Source organism: Lathyrus oleraceus, chromosome 3 (assembly GCF_024323335.1).
Source record: "Lathyrus oleraceus cultivar Zhongwan6 chromosome 3, CAAS_Psat_ZW6_1.0, whole genome shotgun sequence".
Classification (NCBI taxonomy): Eukaryota; Viridiplantae; Streptophyta; class Magnoliopsida; order Fabales; family Fabaceae; genus Lathyrus; species Lathyrus oleraceus.
The window spans coordinates 533,517,318-533,535,908 of record NC_066581.1 but is presented as its reverse complement, the minus strand read 5'-3'; the positions used below and the strand labels follow the sequence as shown (position 1 = coordinate 533,535,908).

Below are 18,591 nucleotides of genomic sequence, written 5' to 3'. Positions count from 1 at the left end.
ACTAACTACACGTTAGTTATGATGACATGGCACTCTAGAATATACACTAATACTCCCCCACAAGTTCAAGGTGGCTGCAAAGTCAGGCTTGAGGCAGACAAGTTGAACTTGCTTCTGAGCTCCAGAAATCTTGAACTTCAAAGACTTCCCATAAAGGTCAGTGTCACTCTTTTATGCTTATAACATCATGTGTTGTTATAATTTCGTCTTTTTGTTTACTCTAAAATGTTACTCTTTTTATTTCCCAAAATTATAACTAACTTGTTCGTCCGAATCTTTGTAGGAAAGTATGTACGCTCTTGTCATGAATAGATCAAAATGAGTCTTGAGGTCATTACAGGTAATGTTCTTCTATTGCTTCTTTTCATTTGGTTTTTACAATAAATGCAACGTGATTGTTTTGTTACAAGTAGTAAATACTGCACAAATCCATAACAAATATTGAGCAGCTTCTCGCACTTTCTTTTTTATAATATTATAAGGGTTGTATTGTGTTTTGATTTCACTGTTTCTTTTGGTCATATATTTTGGGTTATATTTGATAGGGAGAGCCAGCCGTTGAGGTTACAAATGAAGGTGTTGATGCTGCAGGGCATACAATTGGTACATTTTTGGAGGTCGTGTTCAAACTTAGGAAGGTTCTCAACCCCAAGAGTGTGTGATCAAACCAACATCACTAGCTAAAGATTATTTTGAATCCACAACTAACTAGATCGTCCGATGCTTTGTAGGTACCACACCTTTGCTATGACCATGTCAGTCTTGAGGTCCTTAGAGGTAATGTTCTTCTGTTTGCCTCTTTTAATTTGGTTTGATTTATTTGTGCTCAACAAATTATTCAGGTTCATTCGTTGATTTCATTTATTAATGTACAAGTTCTATAAAATCGTGGAGCCTTGTCATGACTTGAACATTTTTTCAGATATTATTCAGGTCTTTTTTGAACTATGCAATGATTAAATGAACTTATTCTTTGTTTAAATTAAATATTTCTTCCATATTAAATTTGGCGGCCTTAGTCTACTTGTTCAGTTTATTTTTCCTGAATTTATAGTAATTGGTGACCGGTTCCATGAGAATAGAAAGTGATGCAGGGAACCTTTGATTTGGAAGTATAATTCGGTCTGCATCCCAGTTATTTTTCATATAGAGTTTCATGCATTTCTTTAGATTATATCACATAAATTTGTTAATTGATTTGTAGTATCTACACCTTCGATCAAAGGTGTGTCCAATGTCAGGCACGTGTTGGTTCCTGACACTGACACATCCACATTCAATTGATTAAATTTTATAAATTATTACTGGTGTTGACGTGTCACTGTCGTGTCCCATGTCCGTATTGTATATGTTAATTTATTAATTAGTGCGTTTCAGGGATTTGTCATTGTCTCAGCTTTACTCGATACAACATTGCTACAGTTCATTTAAAATTATCCATCTCCTTCTGCAATCTATAAGAAAAATTGCACGGTTGACTTAATATACCCTTGTTATGGTTTTATGGATAATCTCTCAATATTTGAATATGCAATTGTAAACTTGTCATGATCTGCGGGTGAATATATAAGATACCATGTTCTTTTATTTACAATATTATTTTGAATTCATAACTTGACCGTCGGAGTTTTTGCAGGTACCACACCTTTGCCGTGTCATACTATGTTCATGAGTATGATGAAACAGAAAGGAAATGGTAGGAAGTTTGGTTTGCTGTGATCGGTTCCATGAGATTTAGAAAGTGATGCAGGGACGCCTTTGATCATGCTCAACAAGCTGCTAGAGTTTTCAAGAACAGAAGCAGCCTGCGGTCTACCCTATTGGAAGCACCATCCGTTCTTCAACCCAACTACGAGTGAATGAGTGTCATTGACTCGGGCCTGCTGGAACATTGGAATTGGCAGAGGGTGAAAATGTTTGGTGACAACTGGTTCCTAGTGATTCGGTTAATCGAAGATGAAGCAAACGATGGAAATTGTGAGTTATTCTTCATCTATTTTAAGATTAAGAAACAAAAGATAGAGTTCTTAGATGATGAGATTCCCATGCTAGAGTTTTGCTTATAAGATTGTTAACCATTCCTAGAATTTTGGTTACAGTTACTTTGGCTCGTTCATCACGCTTCAGATTAATGTGAGCACCTCGCCCAGCACTGTACCTATTATCATCCTGGCTATATTCGTCGAGCCAATTTTCCTCTTCACAAGCAAAAAGCCACTTATCAATTCTACCGGTTACGTCTCTTCTGCTCAAAGCTTCATCTTTAGCTTTCACTATCTGTGCTTCAATGCTAGCTAATAATTCACAAGGATCAACCAGGCCAGAATCTATTAATGCACTAGCTTTCTCGGCAGCAGTACTTGTATCAGGTTCGATATGAGTCAATCTACATATTTCTTCTAACTCTGACCTCTTCTTAAAAACAAACAAGTTCTTTCATTCTACTTGCTTTTAGTTTCGCAAGTTTTTCCACTTCTGCCGAAGCCTTCTCTATCACATTTGTTGAAAGACCGCCTCTTTCGGTGTTTTCTTATGGCGAAGTTGCAACAATAGAAGTAATCCTCAGAAAAGTGTTCCTCTCTTCTTTTGACGTGTCCATCAAATTCCAAAGTTCGAATAGGTTAGCGACAATATCCTTCAACTTCTGTATTCTGACTTTTCTTTCGGTTTTTAACTTGAGAATGGTCTTCTCTAAACCTTCCAATGTGCTATTGCTAATATTAGTTGATTGCTCCACCTGAGTCCCGTGCAAGCTCGGATGTACATCGTCTACTGTTTGGCCGAAATCCAATCCAAGAACACCACAGAGAGTATGCACCTCATTAACACATTGCATCTAATTTAGTTGCTATGAATAATTAAGTAGGTGTTTGAATGCAATATAGAGAGAATTATATACATGAATGGTTAAAAAGTAAATAAATTGATACAAAAATGAAAGGATTACGGGGAAACCGGTGAATTTGTGGAAAATGTAGCTGAAGATGTGAAAAGGGACAAGTTGGTTGGTGAAGAAACTCCTTCCGTGTAAGATATGGGCGCCGGTAGATTGAGGGCGTGGTGGGTGGAAGTAAAGGAGGCGGTAGGCGGCTCTAAGTACGTAGGAATTGTTTCTTTCAAAGATTAAACTTAAAACTAGATTGGTACTATTTGAGAGGTATTGAATAAAACAATTGAAAATTTGTCATTTATTTAGAAAACACAACTAATACATTTCATTGATTAAAAAACTTGGAATTAAAGTCGTGCCTTCCATTAAAAAAATATAAGTTCTACCTAAATAACTAAAGTATGATTGGCTTAAATAGAACTAAAAAGAATATAAACTAAATTAAATTTAATTTTGAACTTCACATAATATGGTCATATTATTAGATAGATATTGATCTAATATCTATAATAGCAAGACTTTCTGATGTCAATCCGACTTTTCTTTTTGAAGACTTCGGAGATGTGTTAAGAGTCCCACATCGGACAATATATGGCCTGAACATTAGTGTTGTATGGTATACTTACATGGACTAGCCAGAGCACCTAGCCCGACAGCTAGCTTCAAGCAAGTGCAACTCCGTCCAATCCATCAGTTCAGATGACATGCCCCCAAAACAATTCACACAGACAACAGTAGGCATGTGCAGACAATAAATGCAATTACACAGGAAATAACTCTTTCAAGGTGCACTACTCGCAGCTACCTTGGGAGGCTTTATTTGATGGAGAATGCATGAGCGGCTCAATATCTGAATTGATAGCAATATTTCCCATTCCAGTCGCCATGCCTCCCCCTCATCTTTGTCCTTGGTCTTCTGGTCAGGAGTAGCAGTTGTTGTTTCTTGATCAATGATAAACCCCCGGCTGGCTATTGGGAAATATTCCAAATTCATCTTTCTCAATGCTCTTACGCGTGGCAAGACACTTGTATTATATTTAATGTGGTTTACAAGCTCCTTTGGGATTGGTGAGCTGGAAAATATATATGCCTTCTTGTATAGAGGCTTTCCTCCAGACATATCAGACAAGCATATGCCTACATCCTCTTATGAAGTCTGGATGAAATAACAGGATCCAATGATGGTAACGGTTGTTGTCGAAGCTGCAGGTTATCAGAAGGTACAGTGAGAAAGAATCCAATCAATGATAGGGATTTTGTGGCGAGACTGATAGCTGAAGTAACCATTTCGAAACACTGTATTTGCCTGCACAGAGTCCGTAGAAGTGCCATCATGATTGACAGTTGAGGACGACCGGCTTATCATATTATCTATAAGCAGCTATACGCTTGTTCAGAGGAATAGAAATGTGTTGATGCTTGATTCACTTCCAGGCCACTTAAAATTGCAGCAGAGAGAGCAGTTACGATCACTACGCGCTTAGCCTTGTTTTCGTCTGTGTCGGATGGGCTGGTTTGCAGAATTCTGGTAACGCGACCACTGTCATGCTTACGCAGGAAATCATAAGGCTCCTGTTTGACATGCTTGGTTTGCTAATTTGGTTTGGAGAATATGGACTGAGGTAAAATGTCGCAGTTATCCAGACAGCTGGTGTAGCCGCCGTAGGATCTGCCGCTTCAGCATCACTGCTAGTTGCCGACCTCGTTGTTTATCGTCTTGCAATTGCAGGTGGATCCTGCTGCACTTTGTTGCTGCATTTTGTCAACGACCATGCCTTGTTCTGCATGTTCTGCTATTGGTGTTTTGTACATGGCCATGAGGTATCACAACTCAGGCAATCCCTTATATTCTTTGCATCGAGATCCGTAAGCGTCGTGCCAATGTGCTCCGCTCAGTATCACTCCACCTACGAAATGCTGGGAATAATTAGGCGAGCCCAAAGTTTCTGAACGACAGTGAGTCCAGGTTCCTCCAGACCAGTTCTCAAAGAAGATTTTGTAGGCAAAGTTGATTCATACCATGCAAGCTCTTTGGTGAGCTTCAGAATTGCCGCATTTTCTGTCTCAAAGACAAAATTTGCATCATCAACAACATCGCCGGCATCGGCCAAAGAGAATTAGGTAGCATCAGCAGAAAACTCCTCAATCGCCTGACGAATAGTTCTGAAGTTTCCAGTGGGCTTGGACATTTTCTCAGAATTGAGCATTGTTAGAAGTTTTTTTATGCAGGAAATTGGTTCGTGGCTTTTGTGCTGTTTATGACTTTGATGCATCTTTTCCGTTATGCTGCACGTTTGCTGCGGTATTGCATTTGCTGTTTTCTGTTTTGCATCACCGTTTATCGTAACTAGATCGTATTGATGCCGCTAGCTTGACTTGTTGTTTGTGTTTTGTTCAGCTGCTTTGGCTTGGATGGCAGCGCGTGCTTGTCGGCAATGCTGATGCATTACCGTCGGTTTTCATTTCCGTTTGAATTGTCGGCTAGTGGTTGTTGTTGTGGCATTATTGACGGAGACTAAGCTTGAAATTGAGTAACTGCGGAGACTTCCATACCATGAAAACCAGCACTGAAAGATGTACCAATATTGGATTGGATGCCAAGCATCAGGAGGGAGGCACACAATCACCCATAGGATCAGAATTATTTGATGGAAGTCTAGTGTTTGATGTATCCAATCTGAGATCAAATCCTGCGGCTTTCTGGCGAGGTCTCTTACGATCATCAAACCGAACAATCAGTGGTTGATCACAACCTCTCATTGTAGATATTCCCTTAAGTCCACAGATTGCGGCCAGTGCCATATCTCAGTGAGAATATTTAACAAAACCACATCCATGACTCTGTTTCTAAACCTCTTCAATCTGTCCATATTTTAAGCAAACTTCCTCCAAAGTAGCATGCTTTATAAGACAACAACCTTGATGCCGTCCAGTTTTTCTATCCTTGATCAGGGCGACCCTAATCACATTCCCGTGTTCCTTAAACAATTAGGATAATCTAGCCATCCATTCAAGCGACGACATTGCAACACCATGCAGAAGGCCTTGTTTCCATCAATGTCTATTTGGTGATAGTGAAATACTTCTGCCATGGGTTGTTTGTGAAGTTCTTGTTATGATAAATTCTTGCACGGATACTGTTATGCTACTATTGGTTTGACATGGTTCGCTAGTGAATTGCGAGGTGATATTGTCAGTCTGTTGTCATGTTGTAGATGTTCATGCAATGCAGGTTTGTTGCTTTTCTGTTGCAAACTAATTCCATGCCTTGGCTCGAGGAAGGTGTCGCATGATTGTTGGCAGGTTGAATGGTTTTTGTGACAGGGTTGTAACATGCTTTATGATGAGGTATTATGTTGCTGATTTGAGTTGATCTCGTTCATGGAGGGCTGGAATTGCTAAAATTGATGATGGTGCTGCTCCTCAAGCCAACACCATTGTAGAACATCATGGGCAATGAACACAAGTTTGTCTCTTCGTCAGAATTTTCAACTTTAGATAACTTTGAAATAGTTGAAGTGATTGAATCCTTCTCCACCATTTCTTGGATGCTTGCTGGACATAATTGGGAACTGAAGGATTTATCTAACAATGATGACAATGTCAAAAGTGATTGCTCTGATGCGAAAGATGGTCTTGAAGATGTAGATGGATGAAGAAGTCGCTTTGGAATGTGTTGTGCCGCTAGGGAACGCACATAACTCAGTGACTTCACAATAGCCTCGGAAGCAAATTCAGATATGGGCAAAGGAGATGTATTTTTCAGTGTTGTTGATGTACAAGATTGTTGGTTAAAAGAACTTGACCATGGTTGATTCAGGTTTTGTTACGCCGTCGGCGCGCTTACGGCAGCAGCGTTTGAGCTTGCGGCTCTTGATGTTGTGGTCGCTATTTTTCCGGTTTTGTGGCTTGGCAGTGTGCGTTTTCTACTGCCTTTTGGTGGCTGAGAAATATCTAATTCGTTTTTAATTTCTATTACTTGATGTCGCAGTTGGCTGTGTTATTTTTGGATAAAAAGCCACCATGAACGAGTTTCCTCCCAAGTCTATGTAGTTCACATCACACCAATGCGTCACAGAAAGTGAGCATATTAGTAGCTGTCAGTTTGCCCGATAAGTAGCGAGTGAGCTTCTCTCTCATGGTAAAGGTAGTATGATTGACGGGAGTCTCGTTTAAGATCCGGTGGGCCACCTACTATGGTTTCCGCTATCGGGCCACCCACCATTTATTTCCACGCTGCAGAAGTCCAGTCCTGGGCGTGAGGGGGTTTGTTAAGAGTCCCACATCGGACAATATATGGCCTGAACATGTGTTTATAAGTGGGGGCAGTCCTCACTCTACTAACCGTTTTTGTAGAGTTGAGTTAGGCCCAAACCACACATTCTTAACAGTATTATATAGAGATTTTAAGTGCCTTGTCCGGGTTATTATTATACATATGTAGTAACCGTGTCTTTAATAGATATTGATGCACATCAACTTGAAAAGTTGCAAATTGTTTTTAACTCATTTCAGATCCAGTAATCTCCAATGCCCTTGATGGAATTCTTGTTGGTTTAGTTACTAGCCATGATGGCGGTGTTGAAAACGTAACGTTTATTGTAGGAAATAAATTTTTTGCAGTTACTGAATATGATTCCGTTTTGTATGACTTCCAAATCATATTTTCTGATTTGTACAAATTTGTTTTAGTGGTTTTTCTTCAATGAAGCTACAGCATGGCTACAGTTCATTTAAAATTAGCCATCTTCTTCTTGTGTCGTCTATAAGAAAAATTGCACGGTTGACTTAATATATCCTTGTTATGGTTTTATGGACAATCTTTCTCAATTATTATTATTTGATTGTGCAATTGTGAAGTTGTTATGATCTGCCTGTGATTAGTATGTTCTTTTATTTACTAAAATTATTTTGAATTCATAACTAACTTGATCGTCGGAGTTTTTGCAGGTACCGCATCTTTGGTGTGTCATGCTATGCTCATGAGTATGATGAAACAGAAAGGAAATGCAACATCTTAAAAACATGGTAGGAAGTTTACCTTTGATTTGAGCTGCTGGCCATGCTTAATAGTCCGGTCTTCAACCGAGCTAAGTGAATGAGATTCATTGACATGGGGGGCCTTCTGAAACATTGGAAATGGGCAGAGGCTGAAAACTTTGAGTGTCAGGCCGTGTTTGAAGTGGGGAGTCATGCCTCAAATATAAATCTGGTGTCCTTAGTGAAAGTTGAAGCAAAACATTGGAAATTTGAGTTGTTCTTCATAATGCCTATTAAGCTCACGAGATCTTGCGAAAGAAATGGGAGAAGGTGTGTAGAGAAAATAAAAGGCGGGGAGGGGACTGGGTATATAAAATTGAGAGCTTTCAACTTAGCTTTGGTTTGGTACTGGCTCTTGAGGTTGCATGTAGAAAAACAAACTCAGTTTTTGAAAACCAGAATTTCATGTATATGGACCCAACATATTATTCAAACAAGTTTATTTGACAGTAATATATAAGACAATTATTGCCCTTTTGTAATTTTTACAAGTAAAGTGTAAACTTTGAATTTTGTTTGAAATTGTGATTTCCGTTTTTGATTTGGTTCTCACAATATAGATACTACATTCATAGAAAGTAAGTTACTTTAACTTGTTGGTATCTTCCAAAGGTAATTAGAAATAGGATGTTTGGTTCAGTAGGACATTCTAACTGTATCTTGTTCTTTTTCCTCTTTCAAAAGACTTCCCATAAAGGTCAATGCCACTCTTTTATGCTTATAACATCATGCATTTTTATAACTCCGTCTTTTTGTTTACTCTAAAATGTTACTATTTTTATTTCCCAAAATTATTTTGAAGTGATAACTAACTTGTTCGTCCGAGTCTTTGTAGGAAGGTATGTACGCTCTTGTCATGAATAGATCAAAATGAGTCTTGTTGTCATTTAAGGTAATGTTCTTCTATGGCCTCTGTTCATTTGATTTTTAGAATGTATGCTAAGTGATTGTTTTGTTACAAATAATAAATACTGCACAAATCTATAATAAATATTGGGCTGTTTCTGACACTTTCATTTTTATATTATTCGGGTAAGGGTTGTATTGTGTTTTGATTTCACTGTTTTTTTGGGTCATATTTGATAGGGAGAGCAGCAATTGAGGTTACAAATGAAGGTGTTGATGCTGCAGGGCATACAATTGGTACATCTTTGGAGGTCATTTCCAACTTAGGAAGGTTCTCAACCCCGAGAGTATGATCAAACCAACATCACTAGCTAAAGATTATTTTGAATCCATAACTAACTTGATCGTCCGATACTTTGTAGGTATCACACCTTTAGCTAATGATGCTGGTTTCTTTTGCTGTGATCATGTCAGACTTGAGGCCCTTAGAGGTAATGTTCTTATGTTTGCCTCTTTTAATTTGGTTTCATTTGTTTGTGCTCAACAGATTATTCAGGTTCATTCGTTGATTTCGTTTATTAATATGTACAAGTTTTATAAAAACGTGAAGCCTTTTCTTGACTTGAATATTTTTTCAGATATTATTCAGGTTTTTTTTGAACTATGCAATGATTAAATGAACTTGTTCTTTGTCTAAAATCAATATTTCTTCCATATTAAATCTGGCTGCCTTACTTCACTTGTTCAGTTTATTTTTTCTGAATTTATAGTAATTTGTGACCTTTTCCATGAGATATAGAAAGTGATGAAGGGAACCTTTGATTTGGAAGCATAATTCGGTCTGCACCCCAACTATTTTTCATATAGAGTATCATGCATTACATTAGATTAAATCACATAAATTTGTTAATTAATCTATAGAACCTACACCTCCGATCAAAGGTGTGTCCAATGTCAGACACGTGTTGGTTTCTGTTTCTGACACTGACTTACCAGATTCAAATTATTTATTTTTTAAAATTAATACTGGTGTTGACGTGTCATTCTCGTGTCCCATGCTCGTATTGTATAAAAAAGTTTGTAATCCATAATATAAAATTTCCAGTACCTTGTTCTGGTCATTGTTATCCATATGTGGTAAATATGTCTTTAATAGATATTTATGTACATCAACATGAAAATTTGTATATTGTTTATAATTCATTTCAGATCTTAGTAATTTTCAACCATGACTATCAAAATCTTTTTATTGGGACTTTAGATAAAAAGTCATCCTGCATATGTTCTGATTTGTACAAATTTGCTGAGGTGGTTTTCCTTCAATTGTGGTTGCAGGGATTTGTCATCGTCTCAGTTTTATTCGATACAACATCTTGCCCTTATACACCTTAACAAAATGGGGTAGCCGGACGTAAAAATATGCATCTTGTAGAAACCGTTTGGACCTTACTTCTCTATGGTAATGTTCCATTCTGGTTCTGGGGGATATTATGCTAATATGGCATGTTACCTTATAAACCTCATGCTCTCGTCTGTCCTTAACAACAATATCTCTCACTTAATTTTGTTGTTTCCTTATTCCCCCTTCAGCCAATTCCTCCTCGTGTCTTCGAGTCTACACTATTTGTTAAAGTAAATGCTCGTGACGGTGACGGTACGGTGATCACCCATGGTTCTCTTTCTCTCTCTTCCAGGTTACTCCTACCCTATCTCATATCGAAACATTGGGGACAATGTTCGGTTTAAGTGCGGGAGGAGATTTTTATCGTTTTTCTTTATTTTTAGTATGTTTTGTGCGTTTTTAGTTGTTTGTTTTTCCTTTCAATAAAATAACATGTGTTTGACGAGTCATTTGTGTAGTGTATCCGTATTTCTCCCATTTCTTTAATCTTACCAAAAAAAATTTGTGAGCAAAGAAAACAGTGCATCTTGAATATTAAGGCTATAAGACAGGTTTATGACGAGATGTAAAAGACTTAGGATTTTTTTTTTTAAAAATCGGTATTGTCTTAACAACGTAGGCTTCATGATTATAAGAGTCGATCCCGATACCCCATATGTTGTGGTCCCAAATTTTGTTCCAAATAAGTCCATAAGTAGTTTATCCTTGCAGTCAGCTCCGGCTTAAGCATGCTCTACGTAGGGGACCGATGAAAATAAGTGAATGATCACAAAAAAATTTCCTGCTTTGTTCTCAAGTCATATGAAAATTTGGACTAGGTGACTCTCACACGGTCTTTTAACCTAGTAAAATAAAGACATATGCGAAACATGCAGAAGAAAAAAAATATATATATATATATATATATATATTATATATATATATATAATATATATATATATATATATATATATATATATATATATATATAATACATATATATATATATATATAGTATATATATATATATATAATATATATATATATATATATATACATATATATATATATATATATATATATATACATATACATATACATACATATATACATATACATATACATAATACATATACATAATACTGATAAGGGTTGTATTGTGTTTTGATTTCACTGTTTCTTTTGGTCATATTTTTGGGGTCATATTTGATAGGGAGAGTCAGCCGTTGAGGTTACAAATGAAGGTGTTGATGCTGCAGGGCATACAATTGGTACATCTTTGGAGGTCGTGTTCAAACTTAGGAAGGTTCTCAACCCCAAAAGTGTGATCAAACCAACATCACTAGCTAAAGATTATTTTGAATCCACAACTAACTAGATCGTCCAATGCTTTGTAGGTACCACACCTTTGCTATGACCATGTCAGTCCTGATGTCCTTAGAGGTAATGTTCTTCTGTTTGCCTCTTTTAATTTGGTTTGATTTGTTTGTGCTCAACAAATTTTTCAGGTTCATTCGTTGATTTCATTTATTAATGTACAAGTTTTATAAAATCGTGAAGCCTTGTCTTAACTTGAAATTTTTTTCAGATATTATTCAGGTCTTTTTTAAACTATGCAATGATTAAATGAACTTATTCTTTGTTTAAATTAAATATTTCTTCCATATTAAATTTGGCGGCCTTAGTCCACTTGTTCAGTTTATTTTTCCTGAATTTATAGTAATTGGTGACCGGTTCTATGAGAATAGAAAGTGATGCAGGGAACCTTTGATTTGGAAGTATAATTCGGTCTGCATCCCAGTTATTTTCATATAGAGTTTCATGCATTTCTTTAGATTATATCACATAAATTTGTTAATTGATTTGTAGTATCTACACCTTCGATCAAAGGTGTGTCCAATGTCAGGCACGTGTTGGTTCCTGACACTGACACATCCACATTCAATTGATTAATTTTTTTAAATTATTACTGGTGTTGACGTGTCACTGTCGTGTCTCATGTCCGTATTGTATATGTTAATTTATTAATTAGTGCGTTTCAGGGATTTGTCATTGTCTCAGCTTTACTCGATACAACATTGCTACAGTTCATTTAAAATTATCCATCTCCTTCTGCAATCTATAAGAAAAATTGCACGGTTGACTTAATATACCCTTGTTATGGTTTTATGGATAATCTCTCGATATTTGAATATGCAATTGTAAACTTGTCATGATCTGCGGGAGAATATATAAGATACTATGTTCTTTTATTTACAATATTATTTTGAATTCATAACTTGACCGTCGGAGTTTTTGCAGGTACCACACCTTTGCCGTGTCATACTATGTTCATGAGTATGATGAAACAGAAAGGAAATGGTAGGAAGTTTGGTTTGCTGTGATCGGTTCCATGAGATTTAGAAAGTGATGCAGGGACGCCTTTGATCATGCTCAACAAGCTGCTAGAGTTTTCAAGAACAGAAGCAGCCTGCGGTCTACCCTATTGGAAGCACCATCCGTTCTTCAACCCAACTACGAGTGGATGAGTGTCATTGACTCGGGCCTGCTGGAACATTGGAATTGGCAGAGGGTGAAAATGTTTGGTGACAACTGGTTCCTAGTGATTCGGTTAATCGAAGATGAAGCAAACAATGGAAATTGTGAGTTATTCTTCATCTATTTTAAGATTAAGAAACAAAAGATAGAGTTCTTAGATGATGAGATTCCTCACATGATCACACTATCGTCACCTCATCATACTTCCTCGCCACTGCAGAAAAGACGCTTACGGTTAGTGGATGAAATTATATAGCTTGGTGAGATGCGATTAGAACTGTTTCGTCTCATCAACAACACTCAAGAAGCCATGGATGCTGAAAGAAAGAGGAAAATCGCAATCTTGATGTCATTTAGATAGTAACTAACAACTTTTTATTCATTTCAATTGATTCTGTTAGGTATGTTGTTTTATTTCCCCAATGTTATTTTGAATCCATCCATCTGTTACTATTGTTGTGTCATGATGAGTAGGATCAAACTCCTTCAGGTAAAGTAACTAGAAATAGAATGGCATTTAGTATGTGTGGTTAACTATGACTTCCTAACCGTATCTTGTTCTTTTTCCTTTTTCACTTTACAATTTAAAAAAAAAATCCACTTATAATATTTTACACATAGGCTGTGTTGCGTTGCTCAACAAGTTTTTATTGAATACATCTTTTACAAAACTTTACTCTTGGATTAAAATTTTAAATATTTAGTAACTATTATGTTCAATTTCATCATTTCTGTCCAGGAACTTTATAGCAGGTTTGTCCATATGACATTTGTTATGTCATGTGGCGTGTTGCTAATAATGCTACAATGCATATTGAGACTTCTTAAAATTCCAGGTTAAACTTTATTAGTACAAAAACAATGTGTGACAGCACAGTCTTAGTAGCACTGTTGCCATTACGAAGAATGAAATCTAATACCTTTATGTAACTTTTTATATAAGCACTTAAAAGACAAACTTTTTGGTAAATAGGTTGTGAGATGAAAATTTGATCTTAACTTATCTATGCAGGTTCTAGGTTGCTCAATGTGGTTTGCTGATTTTTTATTTGTGGCAAGAAATTGGGCTAAAGATGAACAAACACGGAAGGTAAATCAAAATAAATCATCCTCAGGTGAACAAAATTGATGCTTATACATGTGAAGATTAGTAGTATAGTTGTTCACTGATATGGTGTATACTCTATATCAAGAATGTTCCATCATGCAGAAAAATTTAAAAGGCTAACGAACAAGCAGTGATTACTTACACATTTTGATTTTGTTTAAGCTGATAAACATCTTTCACTACTGATATAATCAAATAATCTGCCCGTGTCTTCTTCTCTGTGACTTTGTTTACTTCCCCTATGCAGTGCTTAAGAGGTCAGCGGAAGACTTCTGCTTTTGCTTCTCCCAGAGTGACAGGGAATTCTGGTGGATCAGCCGATAGGTTTTAAGAGTGAAAAAAACCAGAGAGTTTTAAGAGTGGAAAAAAATGCAGAATGAATCACTCTAAGGATTGCAGGTAATGTTGAATTTATAGGTTTCAAAGTTTGTTAGAAATTCAGCTCAAATGCAATATGAAATTCACTGCAAATTAATTTGTTAGCAAATGAACGCAAATCTGTTAGTTAGTTAGAATGAGTGGTTAATTTAGGTTCAATTTGATTTTTCTATTTTGAATCTGAATGTTAGTGATTAAGAGAGTTGTTAACTGTGTGATCATTCCGTTAATTGAAGAGTGAAGTAGTGTAGGAGACTTATATTATGTAGGGTGTTGTGCAGTAGTTTGTCGAACATGAGGTGTGAAGTCCTGATTGACATTGGATTGCTGCAGTTTCTGAATTGATCTTACTGCAGAATGAATGATCTTCTTGCTGTAAACAGTTTTAGTTTGTTATGTCTTGTTCTCTTGATGACCTTGCTGCCCTAAATTATCCCACTAATAAGCACTCTCCTGCAGTTAAAACTGCTATGTTAATATGTTGCTATCTTGTTCGCTAACCGCTTGTGTTGGAGGTTTGGTTGTGTGCTTATTATGGACTATTTTGCAGGGCTGTTAGTGCATGTTTCGGAAATTGGAGGTTTGCAAATATTTGTGGCTAACTATGAAAGAATACTCATGGAGTGCTGACTGGATTTGTACAGAAGAGTTTTAGGTTTTGAGTGTAGAAGCAATGTGTACCTGCTTTTTCATGCATGTTGATGTATGGGAGCTTTTACTTGCTACAGGTGAATTAGAGTTTTAGGGCCTAAGTAAGTTGTCACTTAACAATCCCTGAGAGTGAGAAGGCTCTACACGAGTTTACGGATATGCCTTGCATCTTATTGTATTATGTATAGACACTAGGTTTTATTCACCATCTCATCGATGTACCCGGTTCTATAGAGTAGCTTAGTTTTGCAGTAGTACATTAGTTGCACTTATATTAACTGCACTGACCAATATGGGTTTTTTTGTCATCAGGTCTATTGCACAATCCAATTGGAATTGGTTCTGGTTGTTAGTTTTACTTGATTGTCAGAGTCTTTGCAGGCAGGTAGCACAACCTTGGTATGCTCACATCATGAATATATCAAAATCAGTCTTAAAGTCATTACAGGTAATAATGTTCTTGTGTTTTCTCTTTCCATTTGTTTTTTACAATATATGCAAGGTGATTGTTTTGTTATAAATACTAAATACTGCACAAATGCTACTTTCCAAATACAATGAGCTGTTTCTGGCACTTACTTTTTTTATAGTGGTGTGGGTGGTATTGTGTTTTCATTTTGAAACGTACTTGTGGAGTCCCAACCCCAAACTGTATTAGATTTTTCTTGAGGAGAGTGGCTAGTCCTACAAGAAGGTTTGATGATTTCTCACTTCACTGTGACACCGCACCACTATACTAAGCCTGTTATCTCTATTTGTTATAGAATGATTGCTGTTAAATAATATGCTCTTTGTTTAGGAAAATCTTGTACTTAAGGTTAACCTTTTCAACCGCCTTCCATGTATTACTAGTAGATAGCTGATTCATCATGCTGTGTCATAATTTAATAATTCTCTGTATTTTATGTTTGCTATACTAATAGTTTATAGTGTGGTGGTAGATTTTGATATCATTATACCATGTATAGATCACATGTAATAGTTTATAGTGTGGTTAACCTTTTCAACCGCCTTCTATGTATTACTAGTAGGTAGATTTTGAAAGTGTATTCAATTTGTTAATTGCTCTGAAGCATCCTCCACACCTCTTATCAACGGCATGTCCGGTGTCCAACACCGACCCAAATCTACATTCAATTTATTCATTTTTTTCAAATTATTACTGGTGTCGACGTGTCCTACGTCCGTATTCTGTATGTTAATTGTATTATATAGAGATTTTAAGTGCCTTGTCCGGGTTATTATTATCCATATGTAGTAACCGTGTCTTTAATAGATATTGATGCACATCAACTTGAAAAGTTGCAAATTATTTTTAACTCATTTCAGATCCAGTAATCTCCAATGCCCTTGGTGGAATTCTTGTGGTTTAGTTACTAGCCATGATGGCGGTGTGTTGAAAACGTAACGTTGTAGGAAACAGATTTTTGCAGTTACTGAATATGATTCCGTTTTGTATGACTTCCAAATCATATTTCTGATCTGTACAAATTTGCTTTAGTGGTTTTTCTTCAATGAAGTTACAACATGGCTACTGTTCATTTAAAATTAGCCATCTTCTTCTTGTGTCGTCTATAAGAAAAATTGCACGGTTGACTTAATATATCCTTGTTATGGTTTTATGGACAATCTTTCTCAATTATTATTATTTGATTGTGCAATTGTGAAGTTGTTATGATCTGCCTGTGATTAGTATGTTCTTTTATTTACTAAAATTATTTTGAATTCATAACTAACTTGATCGTCGGAGTTTTTGCAGGTACCGCATCTTTGGTGTGTGTCATGCTATGCTCATGAGTATGATGAAACAGAAAGGAAATGCAACATCTTAAAAGCATGGTAGGAAGTTTACCTTTGATTTGAGCTGCTGGCCATGCTTAACAGTCCGGTCTTCAACCGTGCTGAGTGAAGGAGATTCATTGACATGGGGGGCCTTCTGAAACATTGGAAATGGGCAGAGGCTGAAAACTTTGGGTGTCAGGCTGTTTGAAGTGGGGAGTCATGCCTCAAATATAAATTTTGGTGTCCTTAGTGAAAGTTGAAGCAAAACATTGGAAATTTGAGTTGTTCTTCATAATGCCTATTAAGTTCACGAGATCTTGCGAAAGAAATGGGAGAAGGTGTGTAGAGAAAATAAAAGGCGGGGAGGGGACTGGGTATATAAAATTTGAGAGCTTTCAACTTAGCTCTGGCTCTTGAGGTTGCATGTAGAAAAACAAACTCAGTTTTTGAAAACCAGAATTTCATGTATATGGACCCAACATATTATTCAAACAAGTTTATTTGACAGTAATATATGAGACAATTATTGCCCTTTTGTAATTTGTACAAGTAAAGTGTAAACTTTGAATTTTGTTTGAAATCGTGATTTCCGTTTTTGATTTGGTTCTCACAATATAGATAATGCATTCATAGAAAGTAAGTTACTTTAACTTGTTGGTATCTTCGAAGGTAATTAGAAATAGATGTTTGGTTCAGTAGCACTTTCTAATTGTATCTTGTTTTTTTCCTCTTTCAAAAGACTTCCCATAAAGGTCAATGCCACTCTTGTATGCTTATAACATCATGCGTTTTTATAATTCCGTCTTTTTGTTTATTCTAAAATGTTACTCTTTTTATTTTCCAAAATTATTTTGAAGTGATAACTAACTTGTTCATCTGAGTCTTTGTAGGAAGGTATGTACGCTCTTGTCATGAATAGATCAAAATGAGTCTTGTGGTCATTTAAGGTAATGTTCTTCTATGGCATCTGTTCATTTGATTTTTAGAATGTATCCTAAGTGATTGTTTTGTTACAAATAGTAAATACTGTACAAATCTATAAAAAATATTGGGCTGTTTCTGGCACTTTCTTTTTTATATTATACGGGTAAGGGTTGTATTGTGTTTTGATTTCACTGTTTCTTTTGGTCATATTTGATAGGGAGAGCAGCAATTGAGGTTACAAATGAAGGTGTTGATGCTGCAGGGCATACAATTGGTACATCTTTGGAGGTCATTTCCAACTTAGAGGAAGGTTCTCAACCCCAAGAGTATGTTCAAACCAACATCACTAGCTAAAGATTATTTTGAATCCATAACTAACTTGATCGTCTGATACTTTGTAGGTACCACACCTTTAGCTAGTGATGCTGGTTCCTTTGCTGTGATAATGTCAGACTTGAGGCCCTTAGAGGTAATGTTCTTATGTTTGCCTATTTTAATTTGGTTTGATTTGTTTGTGCTCAACAGATTATAAGGTTCATTCGTTGATTTCGTTTATTAATATGTACAAGTTTTATAAAAACGTGAAGCCTTTTCTTGACTTGAACATTTTTTTAGATATTATTCAGGTTTTTTTTTGAACTATACAATGATTAAATGAACTTATTCTTTGTCTAAATTCAATATTTCTTCCATATTAAATCTGACTGCCTTACTTCACTTGTTCAATTTATTTTTTCTTAATTTATAGTAATTTGTGACCTTTTCCATGAGATATAGAAAGTAATGCAGGGAACCTTTGATTTGGAAGCATAATTCGGTCTGCACCCCAACTATTTTTCATATAGAGTTTCATGCATTACATTAGATTAAGTCACATAAATTTGTTAATTAATCTATAGAACCTACACCTCCGATCAAAGGTGTGTCCAATGTCAGACACGTGTTGGTTTCTGTTTCTGACACTGACTTACCACATTCAAATTATTTATCTTTTAAAATTAATACTGGTGTTGACGTGTCATTCTCGTGTCCCATGCTCGTATTGTATAAAAA

At 36.2% G+C, this 18,591-nt stretch overlaps 1 long non-coding RNA gene and 1 pseudogene across 1 annotated transcript; one reads left to right on the top strand and one right to left on the bottom strand.

The window, feature by feature from the left end:
* Positions 1-2,004: 2,004 nt before the first annotated feature.
* Positions 2,005-2,836, bottom strand: LOC127132010 (65-kDa microtubule-associated protein 6-like; annotated as a pseudogene).
* Positions 2,837-16,612: 13,776 nt separating this feature from the next.
* LOC127128755 (uncharacterized) lies at positions 16,613-17,969 on the top strand. Its single transcript, XR_007806025.1, has 4 exons — positions 16,613-16,952; positions 17,505-17,561; positions 17,756-17,864; positions 17,940-17,969. It is a non-coding gene; the product is annotated as an uncharacterized LOC127128755 (long non-coding RNA).
* Positions 17,970-18,591: the final 622 nt, after the last annotated feature.